The sequence below is a fragment of the Neopsephotus bourkii genome, unplaced genomic scaffold (genome assembly GCF_033783945.1).
Source record: "Neopsephotus bourkii isolate Nb327-2 ecotype Australia unplaced genomic scaffold, CSIRO-AGI_Nbou_v1 NB_1870, whole genome shotgun sequence".
NCBI classification, from domain to species: domain Eukaryota; kingdom Metazoa; phylum Chordata; class Aves; order Psittaciformes; family Psittacidae; genus Neopsephotus; species Neopsephotus bourkii.
In genome coordinates, this window is record NW_026902343.1 from 40,253 (window position 1) to 55,912 (window position 15,660).

A 15,660-nucleotide genomic window follows, 5' to 3' on the forward strand; every position below is an offset into this window, starting at 1 on the left:
TCCCTAAAGAGAGTGAGGGCAAAGTCCAGAGTACCTTGTGCCAGCACATGCTACAAAAATTCAGCAATTCATGCCTCTGCAAAAAAAAATATTTCTCCCTGCATTTTCCTGAAGGTTATTTTGAAGTCTACTTGTGCCTAACCCTGTGTCATAGCCCCATGTTTTACTGAAATCAGAGCACACCCTTTGAGAAATCCTCATGCTTACATGGGGAAGCTGCCTGTAAGAGTTAGGCTGAAAAGTGAATTTGCTTCATTTTTAATGATTTTGGAAACCACGCTCATGTTACAGCAGCTTTCAGTAACCAGTTCAGTGCATTTTCTGGGTTTGAGGTGTCCTTTCTGTACTCAGCTCTCCAGGTAGCAAAGCCTTCTGAGACAGAACAACTATCTCCAACAGAGAGGCTCCTGTGGCCCTAGCTAGTCCTACCCATCACAGGCACCTCTTTCTGCAAGCACTGATTTCCTTTCAGGAGCCCATGCATCCCCTCCACAGGAGTTTTTTAGAGTTCAAAGCAAATCCTGATCACTGTGTCTTTAGCCTCAGCAAATGCTGCTGCTCCCCAGAGGAGGTGCTGAAGAAACTCCAGCCTCACTAACCCATCGTCCTAAACAGCCCTGAGAGATAAGTGGCAGTGCTGACAGCAAAAGTTGAATTTCTCGTGCACTGGCACAATCCCAGCCATGTTCTTCTGCATCACATTTTTGTCATGTAAAATGCAGGTGTCTCCTGCATCTGAGATTCTTCATTACAGTAAGTAGAGTGAAACAACACAGTTTCAAGGTATCACTCTTAGACACCTCCTTCGGAATCAGGTGATGCAAACTCTGGAAGACCCTTATCCTTTCTGTCGACCCTCATACTCCATCAAATAACCCCTCTGTTTGCAAAAACAATGAAAGCCATTTTTATACAATTAGCAGGGCACAGAAGTTACTCACAGATTGCCAAAAGGCTTTCAGGGACATGTCTTATTCTAAGTGCATGAACAATCAGGCAAACACCACTGATGTCAACAGATTAGTCACAAAAGTGAAAGGAAGCAAGAGCTGAAAAGCTTTGCTAGACTCTCAATCAACAGCAGGTCTCAGAGGATTACAGCTAATGCTACACTAATACATTAAAATACGGATATTTTATAGCTAATATCAAATGATAAGAAAATAATTTATGACCTTGAAATCTAAATGCCAGAAATGTTGTATGGAAGTGCCTGCAATTCATATAAATCAGGGATGGAAGATATTTCCATTAGATGCAGCATTAGCAACACCTTACCGCTAAATTGTGACAGATCGAATACTCTTGTATATGTGGCCCTCCAGCCCCTTTGCTTGAGGAAGATGCAGATTTTGACACCTCAGAACACATTTGTCCAACTGAAAGCATCTAATCATCATGAGGGAGGCTGCTGTCCTCTTGCACAAAATCTGTAGAAGAGGCTGAACTTTTGCCATAGCTGTAACTTGGAAACCTGTGTTAGTGTTATCAGTGATCCAAAGAAGTGGAAGTGAAGCAACATACTGAACAAGAGCCACATACCCAGTTTCACCCATGGCTGTTTTCTTTGCCCTGAGGAGAAGGACTTGGGGTGTTGGGTGAAGAGAAGCTCCCCATGACCCAGCTTCAGTCAGCGCTTGAGCCCAGAACCTCCCCATGTGCTGGGCTGCACCCCCAGAGTGTGAGCAGCAGCCCAGGGAGGGGATCCTGCCCCTCTGCTGCGCTCTGGGGAGACCCCCCCCCCTGCAGCCCTGATCCAGCTCTGGGGCAGCAGCACAAGAGGGACGTGGAGCTGTTGGAGCGAGGCCAGAGGAGGCCATGGAGATGCTGCGAGGGCTGGAGCAGCTCTGCTCTGGAGCCAGGCTGAGAGAGCTGGGCTGGGGCAGCCTGGACAAGAGAAGGCTCCTGAAGGGGAGACCTTAGAGCAGCTCCAGTGCCTAAAGGGGCTGCAGGAAACCTGGAAAGGGGTTTGGGACAAGGACCTGTAGGGACAGGCCAAGGGGAATGGCTTGAACCTGCCCGAGGGGAGACTGAGATGAGCTCTTAGGCAGAAGCTCTTCCCTGTGAGGGTGTTGAGGTGCTGGCACAGGGTGCCCAGAGAAGCTGTGGCTGCCCCATCCCTGGCAGTGCTCAAGGCCAGGTTGGACACAGGGCCTTGATGCAAGCTGCTCTAGTGGAAGGTGTCCCTGCCCATGGCAGGGAGCTGGAACTGGGTGAGCTTTGAAGTCCCTTCCAAGACAAACCAGTCTGGGATTCTTTGGCCTTGAACCCTTCCCTGTGGAAACCTGCAGGAAAAGTGACAGCACTCATAATATTTAATTATCAAAAAAAGGATACCATATAATTATGAAAAAGGATATTAGCTATGCACAGGCAGAGATGGCACCTGCAACAAGTTCCCAGAGACATACCTCTACCTTGGGCAGGGGACTGCAGGGTCACAGACTGTCAAAGCTACTGAGATCCTCTCTCATATCTCATGCATATTGCCTGAATGAACTGGGGCAGGGGCAATGTTCAGTACAGGTTAAAGTGACCAGGCTGTGTGACCACGGGGCAGATAGCCTTCCAGCAGCATCACAAGCTAAGCCTCTTTTCTGCCTTTGTGTGGATTTTCTTGTGTCATGGTTCACAAAGCACCTGTCCCAGCACCCTGTGGACACAGAGCAGTCATGCTGACAACAAATTACAGCACTGAACAAATTCTGTTTTCATCTGCTGTCACCTCCCTTTGGAAACTGTTTTGCCTGTGCCTAATTCTTTACACCATCCAGTCCCCAGCCAAAATATCAAGTCTGCATTATGTACCTCTGAATGACTGCCAGGGCTTGAACTGCTGATTAGAGATGTCAAACCTGACGGTTAGACCACTGCACTCTTCCCTCTGGGAAAGAGACAAGCATCTGGTCATTTTTTCTTTGCTGTGTTGGACTACTCAGGCTGAGAAGCAATTTGTTCAAATGTGTAGTCCTTTACCAGGAGGACTGTGCCCAAGATGAGACAAAAATCACAATGAATGGAAAAAGAGCCCACAGCGGCTCAGCTCACCAGCTGAGCCATGGCTTCCAATGAAAAACAGAACACGCTGCCTAGTGCTAGTCCAAAGTTAGCCAGTAGTTATTTGCCACTTCCAAATCTCTTTTTTTCCTGTAGACCCCTTGTTGTTCTGAAATCTGTGTTTCAACTTGAAAGCTAACATATTTTTAAATGGAAAGTAAACTGATACTTGCAGACAAATTACCATTACATCTGTTTAATCTCATTGTACTATTACCACTGGGGCTGCCAAAGTGGCAGTCATTACAATCCGCTCTCTCAAAGTTACACGTCCCCATTGTTGGAATAAATTCGGCACCTGCAGCTATCTCAGTCAGGAGAGGCTGCCATGGGTTCAATGTTTCTGCATGTAACTACCTAGCATTGGTTGCTCCCTGCTGGCAAAAGTTTTTTGAGACTCGAAACAGATCTTGGAACCCTAAAATACCCTAATGGAGACCTGAGTTTCACAGAAAACAGACCTTTTCTATGGGATATGTCTTCTAGGAGCATTTTGACATTCTGGATCAGACACATCCCCAAAGGTACCTAATTTTTCTCCGCTGGCTCCATAAGGAAATCAGGCTTCTGGCTTTATTCAAATACAACCCAATTAGTTGCCTAATGCTGCCTAAAATAGAGGTGTGAATCTTCACTCTCACTCTCCATCCCCAGGGGCCATTTCTGGGAAATACTGAGCGCTCTAACCATAATTTAATGACAGGCATTGCTCAATATCTCTCAAAAGCAGCATTCCTGGCATTACGTTGCTGCTGAATGAAGTATGTGGTATGTCCTTCCGTAGGATGGACACTTTCTTGCTCAGGATGTCCAGAACCAAAACAAATTCTCAGTACTACTACTGTTTTACCATAGGAACATCGTAACAGAACTTCCAGTCTCAGTGCTATAAAATGGATGCCTAAACAGTCCAAAATCAGATATGCATATGAAGCTCATTAACTAATGTCCAGGCACAAACACATCTTCCATCAAACCCCACTATTTTTTACTTTGCCTAATTTATTTCAGTTTTTTGTATAAATCAATCTTATTGCTTTGTCCAAAACCAGAAGCAAGAAGGACTTCACTATCAAAGGCAGCGAGTGAAAATCAGAAGTGCAAAAAAAACCTTTCAAATTTCAGGAGTGATATGGGAAGTACAAGGCAAAGCTAATATTATAACCTATTTGAAGTTATACATGTTGTTAACTCCTTTCTTTTTATATTTAGATTATATTTCTCAATGAATATAAATCAACATAGCTCCTACCTGTCAATTCGTATCAAGTTCTATTCCAGGATTTCTCATCCCTCTCCACTTCTTTTAATGTTAATTCAAACTATCACATGAATAGAAAAAAAGTACCATAATAGCCTGAGAAATGTAACCAGCAAGAGGACAAGAGGAGTACAGCACAGGGGAATGTTCTGCTTTAGAAGAGAAAATCATCCTCCCTGACTTATAGTTACAGCTCTGGCTGTTAAACCTGGCTAGGGAAATATCTCACTGTACTGTCATTGGTTCTAAATGGCCCCAGTTTTTGTAATTCCTGATTGAAAACAGTAGTTTTTAATTACCTTTCACTTATTTCCAGCATGAAAGCTGATTTCAGGCAGTCGCTCTACAAAACAAGCCTTATCATCTGATGAGGTCAGGATTAAATTCTTTCTCCCAATGCTCCACAGATGTTGGGAAGTTCTTTATTAGGTTTATCAAATGCCAATAATCAAGTCAATACAATAGGCAGTCCTGCATGCCAGGGGCAACAAGAAATGTCCCAGTGTGATATATGTCAAATACCAGTCTTTTGTAAGTCTTCCAAATCACAAAACAGTAACACTTTTAAGGAATTCATAGTGAACAATAAAAAGCTCACCACTGAATATCTGAATGTAACAGCTGAGTAAGCAACTGAAACCTAAGAAACATAAAATCCATCTCTTATTTTGATATTAAAGATATTTGGGGCTTTATGTACCTCATAAAGGGAGCATGCAACAAAAACTGACATTCAGGAGCAGAGTGAAATAGTAGATTAAGAGAGATTTGAGCTTCCAGAGATCTGGGCAAGTATCAGTAGCTCTGTATACACAGGATTTTCATTTATGCTACACCTGTTTACTGAAACAGAATACACAACCCCCAAGAGTGGAAGTAGAGACTATAGCATAACACACATTGCTTCCTTCAGGCATGCTCTGTGTTAAAAAAAACAAATGACCAACCAAACCATGCATGATTTTTATGACAGAGTTTGCACCGAACATGAATTCAGCAGACAAGCTTCCACATGTTGGTTGGCTGGCTGGGTTTTTCTTTCCCAACACTGCTTTTTGGTCATACCTAGTTTCAGGGTTTGGACGAAAAAATGAGCAACAGGAAAATTCAAAGTGTAGGCAGGAAGAGAGAAGCTTTTGAGTAGGATGCTTAAGGTGGTGCAGATGTACAGCAGAAGTATTCCAGATAATACACAAGAAAGCCCTTTTCAGTCTGAGATCATGACTAGATACAGAGAATAAACCTCACCCAGATGCCTACTGGCACAACTCAAACTTTTTGCTTAAACTAGGATGTTAGAGGATTGAAGTAGGGCTTTGGAAAGACCAAGCTACCACACAACTCTTGTAGCAGCTGTGCTAAATAGTCAGTTCCTTGAAGCACTTGGCACTGGCTGCTGCTAGAGGTGGACGGTAAATCCTATCCCTGAGGGTCTCCTGCTCTTCAGCAGTGGATGAAGAGGTAATCCCAATCCCACTTGAGCAGCAAGGTGGAAAAGAATAGGAGGACCATAAACCACCGTGACTCTGTCCTGTTGAGAAGAGGTTCACCTTGCAATCCACCTGGCTCTGAAGACTCAGATATAACCACAACAGCCCCATGCAATGCTACAGCCTGGGGGAAGAGTGGCTGGAAAGCTGCCCAACAGAAAAGGACCTGGGGTTGCTGGATGATGGAGCTGAACATGAGCAGCTTGTGCCAAGGCAGTCAAGAAGCCAACAGCATCCTGGCTTGTATCAGCACCAGTGTGGAGGCAGGGACAGGGCACGGATTGTGCCCCTGCACTGAGCACTGGTGAGGCTGCACCTCGAATCCTGTGTTCAGCTCTGGGCCCCTCACTACAAGAGAGAAATTGAGGGGCTGGAGCGAGGCCAGAGAAGGGAATGGAGATGGAGCAGGGCCTGGAGTACAAGTGTGATGGGGAAGGGCTGAGGGACCTTGGGGGTTCAGTCTGGAGAAGAGAAGGCTCAGGGGGGACCTGATCACTGCCTACAACTGCCTGAAAGGAGGATGGAGCCAGGAGGGGCTGGGCTCTGCTCCCAAGGAACAAGGGATGGGACAAGAGGAAATGGCCTCAAGCTGCACCAGGGCAGGTTTAGATGGAGCTGAGGAACAATTCCTGCCCCAGAGGGTGCTCAGGCATTGGAACAGGCTGCCCAGGGCAGGGCTGCAGTGTTCACCATCCCTGCAAGTGTTCACACACTCTGTAGATGAGGCCCTCAGTGCCGTGGGTCAGTGGTGGCCTTGGCAGTGCTGGGGAACATTTGGACTTAATGATCTTGAAGGTCTTTTCCAACCTGGTTGATTCTATGATTCTATGACTTTCAAAATCTCCTCATACCTTTGGAAACACAATCAGTTTCCCTGGGCAGGCAAATGACCATACTAGCTTTGAAAGCAACCGTCCTGTGATGCTGGTGGGCAGCAGCAAGGAGATGCTCCTGGAAAGACATGGCAGAGTTGCTGTCCTCATGCACAAGGTAAAGTCAGGGAAATGGGAACGAAGCAGGTGTGAGAAGGAGAGTTAACGTGAGGGTGGACAATACAGGCTGAGCTGAAGTCTGAAACCCAGCAGAGAAGGTTGGTGGTGGGGATCTGAGGCACATCACAGGTTGTTCCTGTCCCTACTAGCAGAACACACATGGGGGACACTGCTTGCTTACAGGAACAAGGAGCAAAGCCTGTCTGGCCAGAAATAGTTTCCTGGTCCTACCCCAGTGGGGTCATTTCTTATGAAGAGGCATCTTTCTTCAGCTGTATGCATAAGTTTACACCAACCTCCCACTCATATGAACTCTGTCACTGTATTTCATCATACCTTTGAAGACCTTGTCAGAGAATGTATGAGTAAGTACATATTTATTAATACACTGTTGAGCTGTATTTCTGCTATGTACTGTGGAAGTTTGCCGTCAAATATCCCATACACCGGCTGTGGCTGACGATAGCTCTCCCGTTTCCTTTATCTGAAAAAGAAAATAAAATAGAAATAAATATCCACCTCAGGGGAAAATAATCTATACACAGTTAAAATGAGATATTTTCCTTATTAAAATGTCTGGTTTAGAGCTCACTCGACACGCTTCTTTCTCTGAAATAGTTTGGACCCATACACAACAGTGTACAATACTTTTCATAACAGAGCAGTCCTTGTGGTCTGCATTCATCATGCAGCTTTTTAAAGCAGCATGTTATCAAGGGTGAGTTTTTATTTCCCTCTCTCCTGCTGTGGAAGATCATTTAATGTCATTGTCAATGCTTGGAATATCATGAAATGTTCCCCCTTAGTTAGACCAGAGGTTGTTATTCGAATGCAGACATGAAGAGAGTTTACAAACCACAGCAATAGTGTGTGTGTGTATATATATATATATATATATATATAGTGCAAGATGTAGGACAGCTGTGAAATAAGGGCTTCTGAAACACACACAGGCAGAGGCATTTTGCTTTGTTAATGTTTCTCATACTTAAAATTTCATGCATCTGTGTTAAGTGCCAGATGTCAGCAAAAGTTGTGACAATAATAAAGTCTTACTAAGCATTTAACCCCATCACTGAGATAGGGCAAGTACGGGGTTTGTGCTTTCACAGGTAAGTCCCTTCCTCAGGTAGGAAGCTCCTGGAGCTGCACCCAGGGATCCTCCAGCTTCAACCTTCTCTGACAACCAAATCAATGGCCTCTTGAAGTCAAGTTTGTCAACGATGACCTAGAAACCACGGCTTGTAGATCAGTAGAATACCAGTAGTGTATGTGCAGCAGTAAAAGCTCTCAGGGTTCAGCCGTAACTCAGGCTGGACAATACACTCCTGCTAATAATACCAGGAGTTGCTCAGGGTCACAGAGCTACCCAGTGTTCATGTACAGGAATGTATGTGGTGTTCAGAGTGTACAAACAGGTAGAGCAAAAAGCCGTCTACCCCTTTCCAGCTCTAAACCTTTGCCACCTACATCCTGGGGGATAACTCCGTTTGCCATGGCAGGTAGCAAAGTGATGCCCCAGTCAGGGCACAGCATGACTGGAAACTGGAGGAGCATGGAGGAATTAGATGGGTGATGTGGGAGTTACAAACGTCCTTTTCAGAAGCTTTCTGCATTGGTCTCTACTGGAATCCTAGCACTGGAGGAAAGTCAGACCAAAAGTGAGTCATTTGGTACTACAGCAACTGCAGGTCTCGGGGTCTTGGGGTCAGCACGTGCTTCCTAAGATTCCCGAGGCTTCAGAGCTTCTGCCTCACTCTGCTACATGCTGGTATTTGAAAGGTACAATCCCACATAGTGCAACATGCAAATTGCTGTAATTGCATGCTGTCCAAGAGCAACACTTTAAAAAAAATAAAAGCAGGAAAGAGACACTTCATCTTATGGCACAGTGATGAAAAGGCAAAGGCTTTGCTCAGCACAAGCCACAGATTTCAATTCCCAGGAGCCTGCAATTCTCATAACAACAAGCAGGTTTTATTTTATTTATTTGTCAGGACTGTTATTACTATGCTGCTCGCTATTTATCTCTACCTACTGCGCTGCTAATCACAGCGCATGGTGTGGCACGTGCCTGGCTTTGGGGTTTATGGATATGCTAAAACAGAAAGCAAGGGGCTGAGCCAGGCACCTGCCCACTTACGAAAGGTCACCATACAGTCCATAATTCCAGGGGCACCAATATCACCGCATCCCACCACCCTCAAGGGTGACCGCTCTGTCCATAGGCCTGAGTTCATGTCTCCAAATAACTCACACCCTCTTCCCTGCATCCCAAAATGCTCCTTGGAACGCGCTCCACATTGTGCTTCCAAAGGTGTAAAAATGGCTTATGGTAATTTTTCAATAACTTCTCTTCCCACAAGATTTCCCTTTGCCAGACACATGCAGTAATACACAATTTCATTGCACCAGCTGCTTGGGAAAGATGGAGTTTTATTTGTGTCTTCTAGCGCTTTTGGAAATTAGCATGTTACTTATGTTGCTGCTTCTTCGTAGACATTTTTCTATGGTAGTAATTTGTTAAAATATGGTTCTTTAGTGTACACCTATTTTATTGTGCATTTTCTCCCATTTTCTGCATCCCTTGCCCTCTTTTTGGTGTGTAAAAAGTTTTTTTTTTTTGGTATCTCCATTCCACAACATAATTGCACAACCTGGTCTTGTGAAAGGTGTCCCTGCCTGTAGCAGGGGGTTAGAACTGGCTGAGCTTTAGGGTCCTCTCCAACACAAACCTGTCTGTGATTATATGAAGTAGAACTTTTGATGATTTGCTTATCATTGAGGGAAACCTGCTGTGTCCAAACTAAGACCCCCTGCCACCATACGAGCATGTTCTCAGTAAAACAGGCTTTCTGAAGATGAAAGCTAAAGAGCAAATATTGTCCATATACATTTATTTAAAAGAGATATTTAAGAGTTTGAAATAGGCATATTGGTGTTTTGTGTAAACATACATTTTATACAGTAACGTTGCAGTTGGAATGCATAACTTCAGGAACATCAGAGGCTACTGTTTTCCATCTCTCAATCTCACAGTACTTACCAAGTAGCACCTCTCCAAGAAAGTGAGGGGCAGGAAAACTGCGACCTGCCCGAGTCACACAACAAATAAGCATCCCGAATCCCGCTTCCGTATTCAGGTCGTTGGGACCTGGATCCTTTATAATGATTTGAGCATTAGTTGTAGTTAGATTTTGTTTTCAGGAGAGAGGTTAGTTTCCAAGAGCCTATATAACCACAGCAGCTCAAATAACTCTGCTTCTCCCCATTGCAGACATGCAAATCACACTTTTTCATGACTGCATTGCTGCCCAGGGCTCCAGTTACGGCTCAAGTAGACCTGGCAAAAAAATCCACATTACTTCAGAGGTCTGCACAGAAACTTGGGGATTTACATAGTGCTGACAGCCAGAAATCAAAGTCTTGTGGACTGTAACACATTACTGAATTATAAAGACAGGGGAGTGCAAACTCATAGCTTGGAAATGATGAATTTGCAGCTGCCTCTGAAGAAAGAGCAGGCTTTCATTATCTGGCATGAGCACTGACAATTAAAGGCCAGGTCTACTGATGTACTGTACCCTCAAGTGGGAGAAACTCAACCCTCAGTTCTTCAATTAGTTGTATCTGAATGCACTTATGTATCAGTAGTAAGTGACAGATGCAGTTATAATCGGTATACATAAATATATGTCAAGCAACAGGTCTGCTTCCAAAAAGCTTGAAATTAAGATTCTGGTTTAGTATGAAGGAGGCAAGAGTCTGGTAACATCTTGTTATACAAGTCTCATGAGAACTGAACACTCATTTTGGGCAACTTTAAAGCCAAACTACAGGTCATTTTGCACTACAGGCTAGGGCTCAGCAACAGGGGTATAGCACCACCTCTGCCTTGCAGCACTACCCCATGTCACCTCTGCCTTGCTTTTCCCAAATGTAAATTGTAAAATTACAATTGCAAACAGTTAAACGAAGTTATGATGGTCACGATGAGGTCAAATTTTCCAAGGTGAGGCCCTAGGAATTTTAAACCAGAAGAACAGGTCATAGAATCACAGCATCAAGAACTATGAATAGGTGCAATTTGTTACTAATTTCAATGGTTGTAATTTTTGAATTGGTAGTGCCTGAAGCATTAAACTTTGACTTTACCTACTGCATGTTTCCGCTCTGGACAGCAGCAACTGAAGCTTTTCTGTACTCTCTCCCTGATGTTGTTCAATCCTGAGTGGCCTGGGCTTGAGCTTGTAGGATAAAACTGGAAGCTCATTTTCTGTTTTCATGTATTTTCAGGCTCTTGGACTGCGGGCTGTTTACAACAAAGGTGAAAAAAGGGAACGAGAGCAATAATGTGCATTGTGAGGGGCATCAGTCCACTAGGATACAGCTGAGACTGATCCTCCTAATTCATTTCATGTCAGGGATTTGAATCCGACATGGAGATGAAAAAGCTCTGCCTGCTATTACAGCCACAGGAGCCATCCCTCCCCGACACGTTATCACATGCTGCACCAGCAATCATGTCATGCTCAATATACTCCATTCAGTATCAGTTACTTCACCATAATGAAATCTGAATGAAGGAAAACATTCCAAGACACACAAATACATACATACTAAAGACAGAAAAAGAAATTAGAGGATATATTTTGACCACAAGGTCTGCACTAGTTGCAGCTTAAGGAAGATAAGTGAGCCTGGACCCATTCCCCCGCAGCACACAGCAGCTCTGTGGCGAGATAGGACAGCTAATCTGGTTTTCCATTTCAGCAGTGTCGTTTACTGAACCTTTTAGGCCTCATATTAGGTGACAAAAAGTGACCATGAGCCCTGCTGATGCTGTCTCAGCAGAATGGTATTTGAAAAAGTTATTCAAGCCATTAATCCTTCAGTGCCAGCAATGTGTATCTGCAAGGGAGCAGCATTCACTGGCTGGCAGTTATTTATTCACCAATTCCCAACATATGAAACCGCAGCGTGGCAATAAGGAGCAGTTGCTGTGCTTCAGAAACAGAGAAAACCCTGACACCTCGTCATCACAACACCACATCTAACACACACAAGATAAACTCCTTCATTTCATGTCTCCATGTGCCTGAAAGGGAAGGCTGGATTTCCCACATGTCTGAACGAGATGGAAATACACTTTCTGTTTTTACTGGACATGGCTCCGGCTCCAGCCTTAGCTGAAAATAGTCTCAGAAGATGAGAAGTTTTGAGTTTTGATTTCCACCCTATTCTCATCCTACACTGAATCAGCATGATAGAGCAAGGCCTGCTGCAGGAATTTAAACGAGATTAATCTGTCCTAAATTGGCACATGAAAATTAGTTATCTTAGCCCAAGCTGAGCACCTTCATCCCTTGTAATGTTAACTCTCAGATACAGGTCCTTCTAAAGGTAATTCACCTGACCTAGCATAAAACTTGCCAAAGGGCAAGATGAATAGCCCTCCTCAGAGCTACATAGAGTCTTACTGGGACCTTCACAGCATTCCTGTAAAACAGCTGAGTCTAAGACAACGTTTTAGCTAGAATTCTTCACTGAAACTCGTTGCTTTTTTCTCCTAGCAGTAAAAATGATTTATTTTTTTTTTTAACACAGAAATAAAGACAAATCCTCATGACGCAAACCCAAAAAAATTGTACTGGAAAAGATAGCCACCTATATTCCAATGTTATACAAGTGTAAATGATGTGTTTAAAAACTGCTTTACACCTTTTGATGTCACAGTATAACATTAAAATTAAATACTTAAAATATTATGTCCTGAATAATTTAGAGCAGCTGCAATTTAGTGCTCACTGAAGTGTGCTGCTTTATTTTCTGGATTAAAAGAGCTCTGATAAAATGAAATAACACTTTTGGGCTGTTGTCAGAGCAAGAAGTAGAGGTATAGTAGAGATATGTGTGAAGCAATTCCAAGGCAGAAATACTAGTTATTAGTTTGTCACTCAGTGCACATTGCAAAATAAGAGAGATATGAGCATAAGCCTTATAATACCTTTTCAAATAAAACTGCATTAAAAAAATCAACGTGAGAGTTTTGGCAATACCAGTGGACTCAGATTGCCTCAGCCAAAGTTTCAATGTTGTGGGCTCTCCGACATGCTTTCTAATTACCCAGCTACAAGAAGTAGCAACTCAAGAACAGGAAAAGAGAAAAAAAAAAACCCAACTATTGAGGTCTTTACACAACTCCAAGCAGTAAAAAACAAACTATGCCATTGGCAGAAATGAGCATCTGAAACCTGTCCGCCCACCCCAGCACAGCTTCACTGCTCTCTTGCTGCACAGCAGCGCTGTTCCTTGCAAAGTTTGCTTGCTTTTCCTTGCCCAAAGCAGCAAGGGAGACTGGAGAAATCCTGACAGCCTGGCTCAGCAGTTTGCCAGCTCCAGACAAAAACAAGTATTGACCTTTAATTTCAGTCAACACCAGCCTCTCCAGAACATTCAGGTTCTCCTGATGCTGTCTATAAAAATGACCTTCCCTTGTCTCGTTTCTCCTTTCATCATATGAATCCATTCTTGCTGCAAAATGCCATAACATGAATCCCTTGTATGGATTTCATATAATTACTATTAAGCTTTCATTACACTTCTCATGTGCTTTAGGAAGAAGTATATTATAAATCATGTAGATTTTTCCAATCACTTTCCTTTGAATGTTATCATCCAAGCCTTTTTTCTCCATGGGAATGTATTGTAATACCTGTTGTAATGAGCAGAATGATACAGTCAAAGATTTTCCTTGAGGCCTAAAATGTCTTGAGATAACAAATTGCTCTTATTTATACATAAGAACGGGTTTCATTTTCACCAGTAAAACTAGCAAGAGACCTATGGGCTTTCAAGTGCTAATTATATTCTGTCCAAAGGACTAAATCCTGCCAGAATGCAGTGGGACTGCAACTGACTGCACACCATGGTACATTAAATAATAAAGCTGGGCTAATCCACACCTCAGCTAGTAATCCTGCCTGACAAGCAGTTCTGTGTTTAATGGGTAATTTAATCGCTCACCAGTGACACGGTCAGAAAGGATCCTAGAGCAAGAAAAAACCTGCCACCTCGGGCACATGCTGGCATCCCTCAACCGCCTTTCCCAGAGCTATGCAACACCCGAAAGTATTGGGAAGCAGGAATCAGAGAGGCTCAAATACATAACCAGATCTAGGAAAACAGGAGAAGGTACCATTTGGAGAAAGTGGAAAACAAGAACGGATTGAAAGAAACCGTCAGAAGGACTTGGGGTGCTGTGTGAGGAGAAGCTCTCCATGACCCGGCTTCAGTGAGTGCTTGAGCCCAGAACCCTTCCGTGTGCTGGGCTGCACCCCCAGAGTGTGAGCAGCAGCCCAGGGAGGGGATCCTGCCCCTCTGCTGTGCTCTGGGGAGACCCCCCTGCAGTCCTGATCCAGCTCTGGGGCAGCAGCACAAGAGGGACGTGGAGCTGTTGGAGCGAGGCCAGAGGAGGCCATGGAGATGCTGCGAGGGCTGGAGCAGCTCTGCTCTGGAGCCAGGCTGAGAGAGCTGGGCTGGGGCAGCCTGGAGAAGAGAAGGCTCCTGAAGGGGAGACCTTAGAGCAGCTCCAGTGCCTAAAGGGGCTGCAGGAAACATGGAGAGGGGCTTGGGACAAGGGCCTGTAGGGACAGGCCAAGGGGAATGGCTTGAACCTGCCCGAGGGGAGACTGAGCTGAGCTCTTAGGCAGAAGCTCTTCCCTGTGAGGGTGCTGAGGCGCTGGCACAGGGTGCCCAGAGAAGCTGTGGCTGCCCCATCCCTGGCAGTGCTCAAGGCCAGGTTGGACACAGGGGCTTGGAGCAAGCTGCTCCAGTGGAAGGGGTCCGTGCCCATGGCAGTGGATTGGAAATGGATGAGCTTAAAGGTCCCTTCCAATTCAAGCCATTCTTAGGTTCTAAGGAATCTCCCAGATGCAGCAGGTTAATGTTTGGAACAGCAGTGCCATGGTCACATGGTGCATCCATAAGGATGCATTTATAAAAGCATGGGGAGTCCATTCCCTCTGCTCCAGGGATCACCATCCCAGCTCTCTACAGTTTTACCTGAATGCCTTTACTCCCAGCTGCATCCAAATGGGCAATACTGAAGAAACATATCTCCAATAACCCGCTGAAACTTTCAGGTGCTGCCTGGCCTCGCTGTCAGCAGGGGCTGATGCTGTGGGGAAGCAGCAGTTCTGCTGTTGCCCTCAAGATTGCTGCAGAGATCCTGATCCTCTACAGAATCCCCCCTGCCCGCTTGTTAAAGAAGTGGATAGGATCTGCGTGGGCACCAGCAGTATTTGAAACACTTAAATTAAACCTAACCAGTTTCTCATTACAGGCTCACACATCTCTCACTGTTCCCTGGGAACATGATAGGATCTACCCATTAGCCTTCAAGCATCACTTCACCTTTATGTACAATATTCCAATTAACACCTAAAGAGATGCAATTACATCTCTTTTTAGAAAAACATAATAGCAACAAAGATTTTAAAGGATGTGCATGAGATGAGGTTTCATGGAAGACATCATGGCCAGTCCAAGGTCTGAGGAGAAAACTGAAACATCAACTGTCAGAGATTTGGTTTTGTCCAACAAACAAATCACAGGTGTTAGTTTCACCTTAGCAAACAGTTAAAATACTGTTATCACAGTCCCTCTCTCATTCCCTATATCTACTGCAAAGGAAGCTGACCAACCCATAGCCTCCAAAACTTCATTCATGGGGTCTGCCAGGTCTCACAACTGTCTCAAGAGGGACCTCGTTTCCTCCCATGCAGAGAAAGTAACTGCTTGCACTATTTACTGAAGTTGGAACTGATGTTTTTCATGTGGGAATCCTTTGCCATGTCTG

General features: G+C 44.4%; 1 long non-coding RNA gene across 1 annotated transcript in view; it reads right to left on the bottom strand.

The window, feature by feature from the left end:
• Positions 1–7,160: 7,160 nt before the first annotated feature.
• The window catches only part of LOC133207358 (uncharacterized), a 70,942-nt gene continuing 62,442 nt past the window's right edge, over positions 7,161–15,660 (bottom strand). Inside the window, exon 2 of the long non-coding RNA XR_009724022.1 lies at positions 7,161–7,284. This is a non-coding gene — a long non-coding RNA (uncharacterized LOC133207358). The remainder of the gene's footprint in view (positions 7,285–15,660) is intronic.